We start from the raw sequence: 15,380 nt of genomic DNA, 5'->3' as shown, positions 1-15,380 counted from the left end.
GGACTTCATAGTGAACACATCTTGTATTTTAACTTTTTAATCCAAAAAAATATTAAAAACAACGCGTAATCCTTCATTTTTTTAGGGTTTGTTCATAAGAATTTCTCGAAGTTAATAATATATTACAATGTATATTGGAGTGTATGTGAGAGAGAACTTTCTTACACAAGGAAATGAATTTAAGTAAAAAATAGTTACAATAGAATATCAACACTCATCACATTTATAGTAAAAGAGCGAGGATTATTATGATGGATGGTGTATTATAATTTTTATATTAATGAGTAATTAAAAAAACTAAAGCATTTATTTTTAAGAAAATTAGTGAATATTTATATATGAATATAAAGTTATTGCAATAATTTTAGTTAAAAATTTATGTAAAAATATATAAGATCACGATTATGGGACATATATTTTAAATTGAATGGTGGGCAAAACATCCTAGTGGGTGTTCATTCGATTTATTATGGCTAAGGAATTTGACAAAGGCAATGGCAAAGGCTTTGAAAAGCAAAATGATATTTTTGACACATTTATTTATGAAAATAATGGAAATTAGGAGAAAATGAAGGTGAAAGGTCACAAGTTGCATGTAAGGAGGAAAATGAAGAAAATAGAGGCGTCATTGATAAAAAGGCTACTAGGTATCAGTTGGCAAGCTTTTGCTTAAGCTTTTTAACAAGTTTTGGTGGAACTCTCATTTTATTCTCTCTCCCATACACTTGGACACTTAGAGTTTTCTTGGAGCACTCTTGGAGAGTGTGGCATACTTGGATGCTTGCAGCAAGAAGGCAAAGGAAGAGTAGCAAAGTGCAAGAGGACATCGGGATCAACATCTACAACGGGTTTCGCTTGCATGTATGTTTTCCTCACTACTTTGGGCATGCATTGCATATGCATATGGTTTATTGGTCATGATTTGTCATTGACATGGAGGATTGTCAGGATTGACAATGGATTTGCCTAGCCTTTCCATTCCTGGATAGCTATGGTGTTGTGGGTTCATTTCTTTATTTTTCTGGTTGGTTCTCATGTTTTCTTTAGCTTGGGTTGAGTTACTAGTTTCTGGAAGCCCTGTAACAACTTGGGTTGAGTCACTAGTCCTAGAAGCCTTGGTTGGACAAATGCTCTGGATCCCTTGATGGGTTGAGTTAATAGTCCTGGAAGCCCTAGTTGGACAAACGCTCTGGAAGCCCAGAGTAAGATGTGGGTTGGGTTACTAGTCTTGGAAACCTTAGTTGGAACAAACGCTTTGGATCCCTGGAAGGTTTGGGTAGAGACCAATCTGGTGATGGTTTGTGATGTCCGATCGTGAGGTGGAATCATTGTTTGATGCCTTGAAGTGGTTTGGCCTCTAGAAGCCCTAGATGGTTTTGGTTGATGTGTTTTATGAGATCCCACATTCATGCTTGGAATATGGCATAGAGGTGACTAGCTAAAGAGAGATTTGGCTCAGCCATGTCTACGGTCGGGTGGTTCGTGGAAGTACTGAACCTGGTTGGCCTTTGCATCATTAATATGAGGTTATTTATCCTTGTTATTTCATGTGTAAATGTACTGGTTTATATGTGGATTCTATGGCTAATGTATCCTTGATATTTATGTTGTTATTATGTTGGTTATAAGCATGTATTATGACATTGATGATGTATGGCTCTCCTCATGTTTTGATTTGTAAATGAATGATCAATGTATCTATGATCTAATAGATGATAATGCAACTAAGAATATAGGGGAACAATGCTTCTTAAAGATTCTCAGATAAGTATGAGATCCCTATGCTAAGATATGTTGTTTAAACCTGTATATTTCATATTTGTGACATGTTTGACGAAATGCCTGTCATGGCTAGTAGGGGTCTAGTCTAGTCCTTGTTGATGGTTTTGCAAATGTATCTTTATTCCGCTGTGAAATTTCATTCCTGAAAATGGCACTAAGTTCTGGGCAGTGACTTGGGATTTGGGCCTGAAAAAGTGGCACAAATCCTAGAGATGCAGGTAAAACACTGGGTAGAAAAGTCCCTGGACGCATGCATACCCATGTTTTGGGAGCATCCAAAGCCTCCTAGATGCATGCTTGTCCATATCAAGGGAGCATCCGAGGATTTGATGGTCTAAAACTTCAGTTGGTCTCATGGGTTGATTACCTGAGTGGTTGGGATGGCTCCTTGGAGTTATGTTACCGATGTGAAATGTTTGTATGGTGTGTTTCCGTTGATTCCACTTCCTTAAGGTCACCTAGGATGTTGAATCCCATTATAGAGGCTTCTCATCGCATATTTTCCTTGGTTGGTTGGTTACTTCGGTAGATGTGGCATCAGAGTGTTACAAAGTGGTTCACCCCTCAGACTGGATGGGTAGTGTGTTGGTCATCCATTCATATCGATTGCATATGTGTTACTTATGCTTGTAGTCCATGTGCTTGTTGCATTTGCATGGTGTTGATCGTGGTTGTAGGGATGTGTCGCCATGCGTGTATGGTTGTATATGAATTTTTTAAGCATGTGAGTGTCTATATGTTGTTATGCGTGCGTTGTCATGGTGAAGGTTGTTGTGCATGAGGTCATTGTATGAAATTAGGTCATCATGATGTTATTGGTATGTTATGATGCTAATGTGTTGGCTGAGATAGAGCAGGAGATGCAGATCATCAGAAGGAAGTTGCAACATTAGATTTTGGGGTAAGTGCATGTCGTCATACAGGTTTGTATGTTGGGCATGCAGGTATGTAGGTTAAAGATTGTTATAGGCATTATGATTATGTGTATGCCTTTCATTCTATTGATGTTATTGTTACATACATGATATATGCTAGTTGATTAGTGTAGTCATATGCACATGTGTCGGATAGTCATAAATGATAGTAACCTGTGGTTGTATGAATTGTTGTTGTTGTTTTTAGTTAGTTAACTTGACGATTATGTTATATGTCATTGATGAATATGTTATGTGTGAACTTGTAGTTAGCTCAATGATTATGTATATGTTGTTGATGAGCATGTTATATGTTAACTTATTGTTGTTATATGTTAGTTAACTTGATTATTAGGGTTATAACATTAATCTCTTGATGTTATATGTATCATGCTAAATGGGATTGGCCTATGTAGATGGTTAGGGTTATGACATTCAGGTACAAGTCGACTTATTTGTGACATTGTGTTGTACTAATCTAGACTGTTCGTACATATGTGATTGTTATGCATGAACGACAAATGTTTATGAGCTTATGATGTGAACATGTTATTTAGTTATTTTTATGGATATCAAGATCTTATTTGTGTTTGAGATGATGTGTTGTATCGTGCTAACTAGATTATTTGTGTGGACAAGATAGCCTCCCCTGAGACACATTAAGGTATCAGCTTGCTTATGTCATCTACTTTGTGATTGAATGTTTGATTATGTCGTCTATTTGGTGTTTGAGTGTTGGTGTCTATTATGTTGTCTATTTGTTGTAGAATGTTTGATTAATCGCATGATATGAGTATGTGTCTATAAGATTGCATCAAGAAATGATCTTATTTTAAGATGGTTTTACTCACACATATGTGTTGAGATATCTGATATGTACTTGAGTGTAAGTAGGTGACATTTGTAGCATTATGTCTAATGACTACGAGTGGACTATAGATTATGACATGATTGTTAGTCTTGGTAAAGGTTGATTTCAAATTGATAAATATGATTGTCTTGATATTTGGAACACGGGGTTGACATGTGTGAACAATTGTAGTAAACATGCTTGGTATTAGCATGACAAGGTAATAATTGAATTGTTTATCTAATTATCCATTGGGTGATGTGACTGTGTATAGTAAGAATCAGTTGCAGCAAGGTAAAGATAAAAGAAAAGAATTCCATAAGAATTCCTTTGGCTATGTTTGGAAACTGAAATTCCATACGAATGAGTGCTTTGCATACATGAAGTCTTCTTAACCCTATTTTGTCTGAAATTATGTGGATATGTGATATATTCATGGACACGTATTTGACAGATATAACAGTTGGCTTCCTTTTATAGTTGGATTCATCAAGGAATTGGAGTTCCTTAAGAAGTGAACGTGTTCAACTACAAGACAACGTTCTTGGCACAACAAGGTAAGGTAACCAATGTATTGTTATGTTAATTTATGCACTGACAATTATGTGTTGATGTCAGTATGATGCAAGGGATTGCATGGAAAAGAGGATGCTAGGAAATATCGAAGAAGGCTCAAGTTGAGCTTTCCCTTGGAAGCTCTGGGAACCATGGGGATTGAGTCATGGTGTCAGTTGTCATTCTTGTGCTTTTGGTATTTTGTGATTTGTTGTGCTTGATTGTGGTTTTGTTTGCGTCTTGTGCATGGCCATGTCACTTTGTTTGTGGTGTCATATTTTTGTTCATTTTCCATGGTTTTCTTTTTGTTTGCTTCTTTGTCTTGCCTTTATTGTTTGAGAGTATTGGGAATTGGATGGGGGAGGAGGAAGTTAATGGAGTTCAAGGAGGGTTGTGTGGTACCCAATAGGTAAGGTAAGACCTGGATGAAGCTCAGTGCATGTATAAGAGCAGTTGAAGGAAATAGTATGACAACTAGTTGGACTGGTTGGGTCCATTGGTGTAAATGGACGATGGCAAGATAGTCATGGGAAAGGTAATCAAGAAAGGTAAGGTGAATGGATTTGAGGCGTCATATGCCTTGGCTATGTTGGGAACTATTGTTCTCGATGTTGTGCATGTGTTGCACGCATAAAGGGAGTTCTATTAACCCAGATCTTATGATATATGGTAATTATATTCTGATCATGATTGTGCTTATGTCTATATATGTATATATGTATTTATGTATGTATGTGTGTATGTATGTCGTTATCTAACAGGATCATGATTGTTTATGCTAATGTTTATATATATGCATGTATATATGTATGTATGTATGTCGTTGTCTAACAGGATCATGATTGTTTTATGTTGATGTTTATATATATATATATGCATATCGTTTTTTGACAGGGTCGTTAGGAATCATTCTTGTGGAGCAATGATAGCTTACACAGGTGAATGACATGCAGAGGTTCTTGATTTATGAGGAATCAAGTGGGAGAGTAGTCCTGACAAATCTACCAGGTCAATATCATGTGGTTATGAGTTGATATTATGTGATTATATTATGTCTATGTTATGGATAGACTATACCAAGGGATACATCAGTGAAATGAAAGTAGTGTGGTCTACAACATGCTAGGAAAAGTATGGATAAGACACTGGAAGCAAGGTTGCTTGGTAGAGACAGTGTGGATTTGGATGTGTGGTACTGATGTTGTGCATATGTTGTATATGTTGTACATGTTGCATATGTGATGTTGTGCACATGCGGTGTTGTATATATATAGTGTTTGTACAGGTTATTTGTGAAATGTTATGTACAAGGTGGTACAAATAGTGTAGTGTGAATATTGCATATGCAATGTTGGGTATAGATGGTGCTATTTACATGCTAGATATGCAGTGTTGTGTACATATTGTATTGTGTGCATGATGGATATGTAGTTTTGTGTGCATATGGTGTTGTGCGCATGTTGGATATGCCGTGTTGTGTACATATGGTGCTATGTACATGTTGTATATGTAGTGCTATGTACATATGGTATTGTGTGCATGATTGTACAAGTGGTTTTGTGTTATCTAAATGTCATACATGTGGTGTTGTGTACATGTCGTGAATGTGGCGCTATGTACATGTGGTGTCGTGTACATGTCGTGCATATGGCATTGTGTACATGTGGTTTCGTGTACATGTCGTACACATGGTGTTATGTACTTGTGGTATTGTGTACACATTGTTCAGGTGGTATGGTGTACATGTGGCGTTGTGTAAACATTGTACAAGTGGTGCCATGTACATGTGATGTTGTGCACATATTGTGCAAGTGGTGCGGTGTACATGTGGTACTTTGTACATGTTGTACATATGGTACTGGTGTACATGTGGTATTGTGTGCATGTCATACATGTTGTGTTGTGGGCATACAATACTATGTATGTGAATTGTGTAGTCATGGTATCGTGACATGTGTATACGTGGTGTTGTACTTTGTGTTGGTATATGTATTGTGTTGTACATCGGGTGTAGGTGTATGTATTCTGTTGTGGTGCACACCAGATATAGGAGTATGTATTGTGTTGTGTTGTATGTCAGGTATAGGTACATGTATTTCATGGTGTTGTATGCCGTGTGTGGTTTTATGTTTTTGATTTATACTATGTGTATGCGTACATGGTTGAGGAGAAGGCACTAGGTGTTTGTTGGGTTTTGCAACCGATCGTGTGTGCGTATGGAATAAAGACAAAGGTATAAGCTAAGGATTCATTAAAGGATAAGTATCCATATTTTATTTCAGTTTTATTATGCATGTAATTTATGATTCTAGCCTATGATGATTACATGTGATCTATGATAGTTGTGTTTTGAGCTAACCTAATGTGATATGTTTATACATGATGATTTGGTCAAAGATGCTAGTTTGATTTGTTGTGATATGAAGTGAACAAAATTGCAAGTGTACATTGTTGATGGGCCACCAATGAGGTATTGTTTGAAGTTATTTCAATTTATTTTGAATCTAATGGAAATTATGTGCTTGGTACATGAAAGCATGAAATTCCTAGTTGGGTGGTCGAAACTGACAAGAAGCATTAGCAACAACAACAAAAGGAATTGGAACAAGCAATTGTATGTTGGTAAAGCATTCATGAATAGGGCCATTGTGGGACACTAGTACCCAACAGAGTCCATTGATTTCCATGAACATGTTATGACTGGTGTGATGGTTTGAGGCAGGTATATGCCTTGGTTTTTGTATCTCCCGATGCGAGAAAGCCTTGCCAAGGGATGGACTTCCTGGGATGGGGGTGCCAACGGAACTTGGAAGGTGTGTGACTACACGAAAGGGGGGTGACTGGATTGCCCGAGGGACTGTGTAGTAGAGAAGGGAAGGCCAAGGATATATTTATTTTGGTCATTAACATTTCAAGATGGAATCAGATGCACATTGGGAGTGTGCCCTGGAAAAATGAGTCGGTAACTATTCACTAAGAGGACAAGTGGCATTGGATTGTAGCGCTGCACATTGGATGCAACTTTGAATTTGACAGTGGATTCTAGCTTTCCTGGGAAGGAGGTGAATCCTGGTATTACTTTGAGGGTGGAGGTGTGAACCTATGGATTCCCTTATTGTGGATGCAGGCATCGTATCCTTTTAGTTGCTAGTTAAGCAAATGTGCATATGTGTATATGTGTGTATTACGGTATATATTGTATCGAGCTGAATTTATAAATCTCTATAGATAGTATGATTATTTTTTGGGTGAAGAAAATGTGTATGTGTGTATATGTGGTTATTATTGTAAATACCAGAATGAGTTGTGTTATAAATCTTCAGTTAACAATATGTTTGTCATGTTTTAGCAAATGATCATTTAAACACTGCAACGAGCTATGTTATAAAGCTCACAGGCATTATTTATTTATATATATTTTTTAGTGGTCTTACTGATTATAGGTGTCATTGAACACCGAGGACGGTGTTCCCCCCAAGGGGGAGGGTTCTGTAACAACCCTTGTTAAAAATCCATGTAAAAATATATAAGACCACGGTCATGGGACACGTATTCCAAGCTGAATGATGGGAAAAAAATTGCAGTGGGTGTTCATTCGATTTATTATGGCTAAGGAAATTAGAAAAGACAATGTAAAAGGCTTTGGAAAAATGGCAATTTTGGCATATTTATTTATGAAAATAATGGAAATTAGGAGAAAAGGAAAGTGAAAGGTCACAAGTTGCATGTGAGGAGGAAAATGAAAAAAATAGAGGCATTATTGATAAAAAGGCTTCTGAGGATCAATTGGCAAGCTTTTACTCAAGCTTTTTGACAGGTTTTGGTGGAGATATCATTTTATTCTCTCTCTCATACTCTTGGACACTTAGAGTTTTCTTGGAGAACTCTTAGAGAGTGTGGCATACTTGGATGCTTTGAGTAAGATGACAAAGGAAGAGCAGGGAAGCGTGCCAAGAGGACATCGGGATCAATAACTACAATGGGTTTTGCTTGTAGGTACCGAGTTGCATGTATGTTTTCCTCACTAGTTTGGGCATGCATGGCATATGCATGTGGTTTATTGGTCATGATCTATCATTGGCATGGAGAATTGCCTAGATTGAAAGTGGATTTACCTAGCCTTTCCATTCCTAGATAGCCATGGTGTTGTGGGTTCATTTCTTTATTTTTCTGGTTGGTTCTCATGTTTCCTATAGCTTGGGTTGAGTTACTAGTTCTTGGAAGACTTGGTTGGACAAATGCTTTGGAAGTCCTGTAACAACTTGGGTTGAGTTACTAGTCCTGGAAGCCTTGGTTGGACAAACGCTTTGGAAGGCCTTTGTGGGTTGAGTTAATAGTCTAGGAAGCCCTGGTTGGACAAACACTCTGGAAACCTAGAGTAAGCTTTGGGTTGAGTTACTAGTCTTGGAAGCTTTGGTTGGAACAAACACTCTGGAGCCTTGGATGGCTTAGGTAGAGACAAATCTGGTGATAGTTTGTGATGTCCAACTGTGAGGTGGAATCATTGTTTGATGGGTTGAGGTGGTTTGGCCTCTGGAAACCCTATATGGTTTTGGTTGATGTGTTTTATGAGATCCCACATTCATGCTTGAAATATGGCATGGGGGTGATTGGCTGAAGAGAGATTTGGCTCAGCCATGTCTACGGCCAGGTGGTTTGTGGAAGCCTTGAACCTGGTTGGCCTTTGAATCATTAATATGAGGTTATTTCTCCTTGTTATTTCATGTGTAAATGTATTGTTTTATATGTTTATTCTATGGTTGATGTATCCTTGGTATTTTTGTTGTTATTATGTTGGTTATGAGCATGTAATATGATAATGATGATGTATGGCTCTCCTCATGTTTTGATTTGTAAATGAATGAACAATGTATCTATGACCTAATAGATGATAATACAACTAAGGATATAGGGGAACAATGCTTCTTAGCGATTCTCAGATAAGTATGAGACCCCTATTCTCAAATATGTTGTTTAAACATGTAGATTACATATTTGTGACATGTTTGACGAAATGCTTGTCATGTCTAGTAGGGGTCCAGTATAGTCCTTGTTGAGGTTTTTGCAAATGTATATTTGTTTCGCTGTGAAATTTCATTCTTGAAGGTGTAATTGAGTTCTGGGCAATGACCTAGGCTCTAGCCCTGAAAAAGTGGCACAAATCCCAGAGACGCAGGAACAACACTGGGAAAAATTGTCCCTGGATGCATGCATACCAATGCTGTGGGAGCGTCCAGAGCCTCTTGGTCGCATGCTTGTCCATATTAAGGGAGTTTCTATGGATTTGATGGTCTAAAACTTCAGTTGGTCTCATGGATTTGTTACTTGAGTGGTTGGGATGGCTCCTAGAGTTTATGTCGTTGATATGGAAGGTCTGTAAGGTGTGTTTTCGTTGATTCCACTTCCTTAAGGTCACCTAGGAGATTGAATCCTATTATAGTGGCCTCTTGTCACATATTTACCCTGGTTGGCCGGTTACTTAGGTAGATGTGGGATGAGGGTGTTACAATTATTTAAAGAAAGTCAAATGAGTGTAGCTCAAGTGAATTTGAGGAAAAATGATTAACGTCTCTATTTAGGTTCAAATTCTACTCTCTGAGATGTTTACTCTTAGTGAGTTGATTGTTGATGAGTTATCTATGATGTATGCATGAGTCACTATCCCGATTGCAACATCTCTAAGGAATTATGGACGAAATTTGAGAAAATCCAAAATTGATTTATAATCTTAAATATTAAAATTAAAATATCCTATCCTCCTCATACAAGCATAAGACATATACATGAAAGAGGAGAGACTTCCTAGGATTTCTTCGAACTCCATTCAAAATATCTTGAAACTTAAGAGGGATTGGCATAAATATGTTATTTCTTGACTAAATCATTGGAGAATACACAAGGAGATCACTTTGAAAAATATTCATACCATTAAAAATACAATCACATATAAATTTAAAGAGAAATCATGGTGCTATAAAGAAATAAAGGGAAAGGAAAAAATTAAGGTATTATAAAGAGGTCATTAACCTTCATCTAGAAGATTGAAAGTATTTTATTATATTGAACTTAAAGAAGAAAAAATCAACTTTGTTAAGATAAGAATGAACTCTCTTGAACTCCATAATGAAACAATGTGTTTGGACTACCCCTAAAACACCATTGAAAATATATATAGATATATATATATATTTTGTGATATTAAAATAACAACTTCACAAGTCTTCTTTGTTTTGTTGGAAGATTTTATTGTAGTTTAAACATATTACTTTTTTTACCATTTTATGGGGATATTTTTTGATGAGTTCTGCCTATATTTTAGCATAAAATGGTTGGAATGGCATATTTGGGTCATTAAATCTGTATAACCTAAGTGACTCACAATTAAAAATAATGATCTTATAAAAAATTATATGATTAAATTTTACAATTAAAAGGAAAAGAAAACACAAAATAATAAAACTTCACCTCAGAACACACTTTACCTCTCAAGTGTAAATGCTCTTCTCATCCTACATAATTTCCGTATGCGTGTTTTTTTTAATCAAGAGAATTGATAGTCCTGCCACATGTTAATGAGGAAACCTAGGATCAAGTTAGTGGAACAACCACTATACTTCTAATCCTAGCACAACTTCCTATAAGCCTCGCTAGATAGATGAATGTAAACCAAGTTTCAAACCTAGATGAAGCCCCTATATTGATTGGCAAATGCTTTCTGATGTAAGGAGTTCACTATTCGATCTAACCCAATGGACTATTTCTGTGAGAACATTTAGTAGAACTTGGGCACACTTAAAGTATGGTATTTGAATTCTTCGGTTTCGTGGTGAAAAAGTCTTGTATATCCTCGATGGGGGAGATTAACGTGGCAAACTTTGAACCTTGTGGGGCATTTACTATCCCACGCATAGAGGATATGAAGAGTAACAAAGAAGTTGGTTTGCGTGCCTCAGTTGAGAAGTCTCCATAAGATGCAAGGTTATTATTGCTAAGGTGGATAGCAGTGGAAGTTATTGTAAGGCTTCTGGTTATGGGAGAAGTGTTGTGGCCAAAACTTAATGTGTGTACAATGTAAGGCGATCGTTGTTGAGAAATGTAACTAGTTTCGGTCTTCATAATTATTATACTCATTTAAATATGTATCCTATGTAAAAAAGAAGAGAAGAAAATAAAAAGCTATTATTATTAAAGCATGGGTTTCATGCTCTTTATTTATGGTCTTCTAGGTAAAATCATGTTCTTCATGCTTCTAGGGTTTGTCAGGTCTTAGGATTTATTTTCATGAGTCTTAGGACAAAGTGTAGAATCTTGTAGCTAGAAGGAGGAATACCCTATCTTGACCTCGTTGAAATTGGGAAGAGATGTCTTGCTCTAGGAAGGTTTCAAGAGGAGGATGAATTAGGGTTTGCACAAAAGTTGCAAGGCCAAAATTACAGGGTCAAATTTGTAGGACAATTTGTAGTATTGAAGTTGGCAGGTTGGGTTGAAATTTTGAAGCTGGTTGGTGCAAAATCAAGGAAAGACTTGTTGAAGAGCTGAATTAGTACTTGGACAAGGACTTGGTCTAGGGTTCTGTCTTTGTGTCTCATTTTGAAGAAGATTCTATAAGAAGAGAAGAGTTTACCAGGTTTCCCCTTGGAGGGTTTTTCCCTGGATGAGAGCCTAATTTTTGTGTACTCTATTGTTTCTATTTTGTTCTTGATATTTGTTTGATGAAAATATATAACTAAAAGAACACAAGAAGAATAACCAAGTTCACAGGAAAATATTAAGATTAAAGGAAAAACAAAGAATCAATAAGTTGCCTCTTTCCATTTCCAACATGGTATCAGAGCTAAGGTGAACAAGGAAGGCATATGGAAGGACACTAGAAGGAATTACTTGTCAAGGGGAAGGAAAAATGAAACTATCAAGGAAGGCCTGAATAAGAAGACCTATCGATCTAGGGTTTTCTCATTTAACGAAAACCAGGACTACATCAAGATCTCAACAAAGGAAGATTTGAAAACTTCGAGAAGGGTGTTGATCACTCTTAAGAAGAAGACACCCTTGAAGGAAGCAACAAGGATCTTGAAGGCATCAAGAAGGTTATAGACATCATCAAGGAAAAATTTTGATTATCAAGTAAGTACAATATTATTACATCATGTCTGAATCTACAAGTCATATGGGTTCTTTCTGCAAGGAGAGCAATATGCTCGTGGAAGCATCAAACTATTTAACTTGGAAGAAGAGGATTGACCTGATACTCACAAAACAAGATGTAATGGATTATGTTACTAGGGAAATTATTTAACCTAGCAAAGACAAGACAGAAGATCTAAAAAAGTACAAGAAAGGGGAATTAAGGGCTCAAAGGATCATATTTGAATCCATTAAATATTCTCTTGTCCCATTCATTGCAAACTTGAAGACTTCCAAGGCTATGTATGACAAGCTAGTGAACCTATACTCTATAAGTACATTAGGACAAAATATGTCTTTGTGAAACAATTTATATAGAATGAAGAAATAATATGATGAGGATATGGCATCCTTTCTTATGAAATAATCACAACTAAGAGACCATCTGCGAGGACTTGGGGAATTAATTTCTGATTCGGAAGTGACCATTGTGTACTGAATGCATTACCACTAGAATGGAGTAGCTTTACAACAAGCTTTTACTCCAAGAAAGACTAAAATCGCTTTGATGAGTTGTGGGCTCAATGAATTATGGAAGAATCAACGATCAAGGTCAAAGATGACATTGGATCAGATGAACAATCTCAAGCATTTCTAGCCTGAGTCAAGAAGTTGAAAAAGGGAAGGCTTGGAAAGTATAAGAAGAAAGACATGTCCAAGGTTGAATGCTTTAAGTGCAATGACTTTGGACACTTTAAGAGGGGTTGTTCAAGTCAACAGAACAACATAAGGAAGGAAATAAGTGAGGCTCACATAGCTGAAGAAACGAAAGAACCGGGAAATAAGCCGAAGAAGGAAGAAGTAAAGGATCTTTACTATTGAAGAAGGCACATTGGAAATCAGGTTCTCTATGAGGATTGATCTTTCATTTAGATAGTATGCATTGTTAATATTGATTATGTATGGCATCATAAAGAGAAGCATATGATAGTAGCATGTATAGAATTTACATAATTAAGTTGATTTTTAGAGATCATCTAGATGGATGAACAGATAGACCATTTTTGCATAATGTTCATCTAGAAGTTATCATATTTCTTAAGTGGATCATTTTGATCTTAGAAGGACCATCATTTTGAAAGGTCCCGAGGAAAGGCATCATGACAAGGGTAGTATATATTCCATCTAATGTAGAAATAATATTGTTAAAGGAATGAAGGAATGAAATGGGTCAGGTTGCAGACTCACTTTAGGGAATATAACTAGATGATTGGTTGAAAGCATAGGAATGCATGTTGGATGTAAAACTTTGGATCAGATTCATATGTATAGAATCTTATGAAAAGAAAGTTGGTCATAAAATCTGCTTAACTATATGGATATATGATACCTAGTATCTGACTTACTTTAAGATGAATAAAAGATTAGGACTTCCTTTAGAATAAGGAAAAAATGATTAACATCTAGTATAAATCTTTGGAAGAAAAGTAATAACTTGATAATCAAGTTTGATCCTTGCGCACTCTGACACATGAAGGAAGTTTCAAGTGGATATAATCAATGAGGATGTTGATTTTACAAGAATGTTATCATGATGAGGTAAGTCTAATTTTAATTGTTGGTTATCTGGTTAACATATTATTTTCGATACTTGGAAGAATGTTGTAGGAATGTATGGTGACAGTTGAGGCAAGTTTAACTGTATGGCTAAAGAGTGTTGAGGGAAGATCAATATCTGGTAGCTGCTATGAAGTCAAGATATGGCCATCTTGGGAATGGAAGGTAGCAATGCGAGAAGATAATATCAAGGTCAAAGGAAATCACTTTCATAAGGAAGTTATGATCAACTTGAAGTTTGGGAAGGCTCAATGCAATACCTTCATATCGAATCAAAAATTGATGAGCAAGAAAGATGACTTGGATCTTGTCACAAGTACGAAGAGTGGAGATGGCTCCATGATACCTTAAAAATAAAGCAAGAAATGCGAGATAAAGAGGGGGCCATGTAGCTATAAAGATCAAGTGGCTGGTACTCTCATGAAGACAAGTTGTAAGGCTTGTGGTGTTGACTTCCCAAATAGAAAGGAAGTATGGAAACTCCTTTGGTTTTGAGAGGGAGCAAAGGAGTCTCCTTGAATAAGGAACAAAGTTTTATTCTCAAGAGTATGGGAGAATAGGGATGTCCTCTCGGTTTGAGAGGGAGTGATGTTGGACATCACATGTGCATTATCCTATTTAGGTGATGAAGAGAGGATGGAATAATATTGGATAGGTATTTGTGGTTTCCTTGAGGATATAACATATAAGCAAGGAAAGGTACCAAGACTCCTTGAGAATGGGACAAGCATTCAAGAGAAGCGTGGTCGAAGAAGAGAGATATTCTTTCAGGACTCAAGGTTGGAGATCCAAAATAAGGATAGTCCTAAAAGGACATACCTTGTGGACATCCGGATAGGGTATGTGCCTTGTAGAGGTAATGCGGTATCACATGTAAAGCCTCCCAACATAATGCTCTAAAATAAAGTAGAGTTTGTCAAGTTTGGCCTCAATGATAATGATGGTTATAATGAGGATGCTTACAATATGACTTATCAATCGAACTCTTCTTATGAGAACTTTTCAATTTGAGAATGATGTTGTATTGGTTATACAATTATGAATACCTCCCTAGTTAAGAGGAAGTGTTGAGAAATGTAATTAGTTTCAGTCTTCATAATTGTTGTACTCATTTCTATATGTATCCTATGTAACAAACAAGAGAAGAAAATAAAAAAAAAATATTATTATTAAAGCACAAGTTTCATGCTCTTTATTGATGGTCTTCTAGGTAAAAGCATGTTCTTCATGCTTCTAGGGTTTATTAGGTCTTAGGATTTATTATCATGAGTCAAAGGAGTCAACATCATGTTTATAAGACCCTTCTGGGAATAATGTAATTGTAAAAATAATTATTTTTGAGTCTAAAAAGTATTGGAAACTCCAAAAGTACAAGTTGGCCTAAAGGAGGGAATTTGACCCCTTAAGAAGGCTATATAAAGGAACAATTCAACTTAATTTAGTACACACTCACTCAAGAAGTTTGATCTATCAAGAAAGAGTTCGATTTGTAGTTGGGAAGCAAGAAGAAGAAGAGCGAAGGTCTAGGAGAAGAAAGA

Source organism: Pinus tabuliformis, chromosome 9, assembly GCF_031772625.1.
Source record: "Pinus tabuliformis cultivar Carrire ecotype Pingquan chromosome 9, CPIR1, whole genome shotgun sequence".
Taxonomy (NCBI): Eukaryota; Viridiplantae; Streptophyta; class Pinopsida; order Pinales; family Pinaceae; genus Pinus; species Pinus tabuliformis.
Note: the sequence above shows the minus strand (reverse complement) of the source record.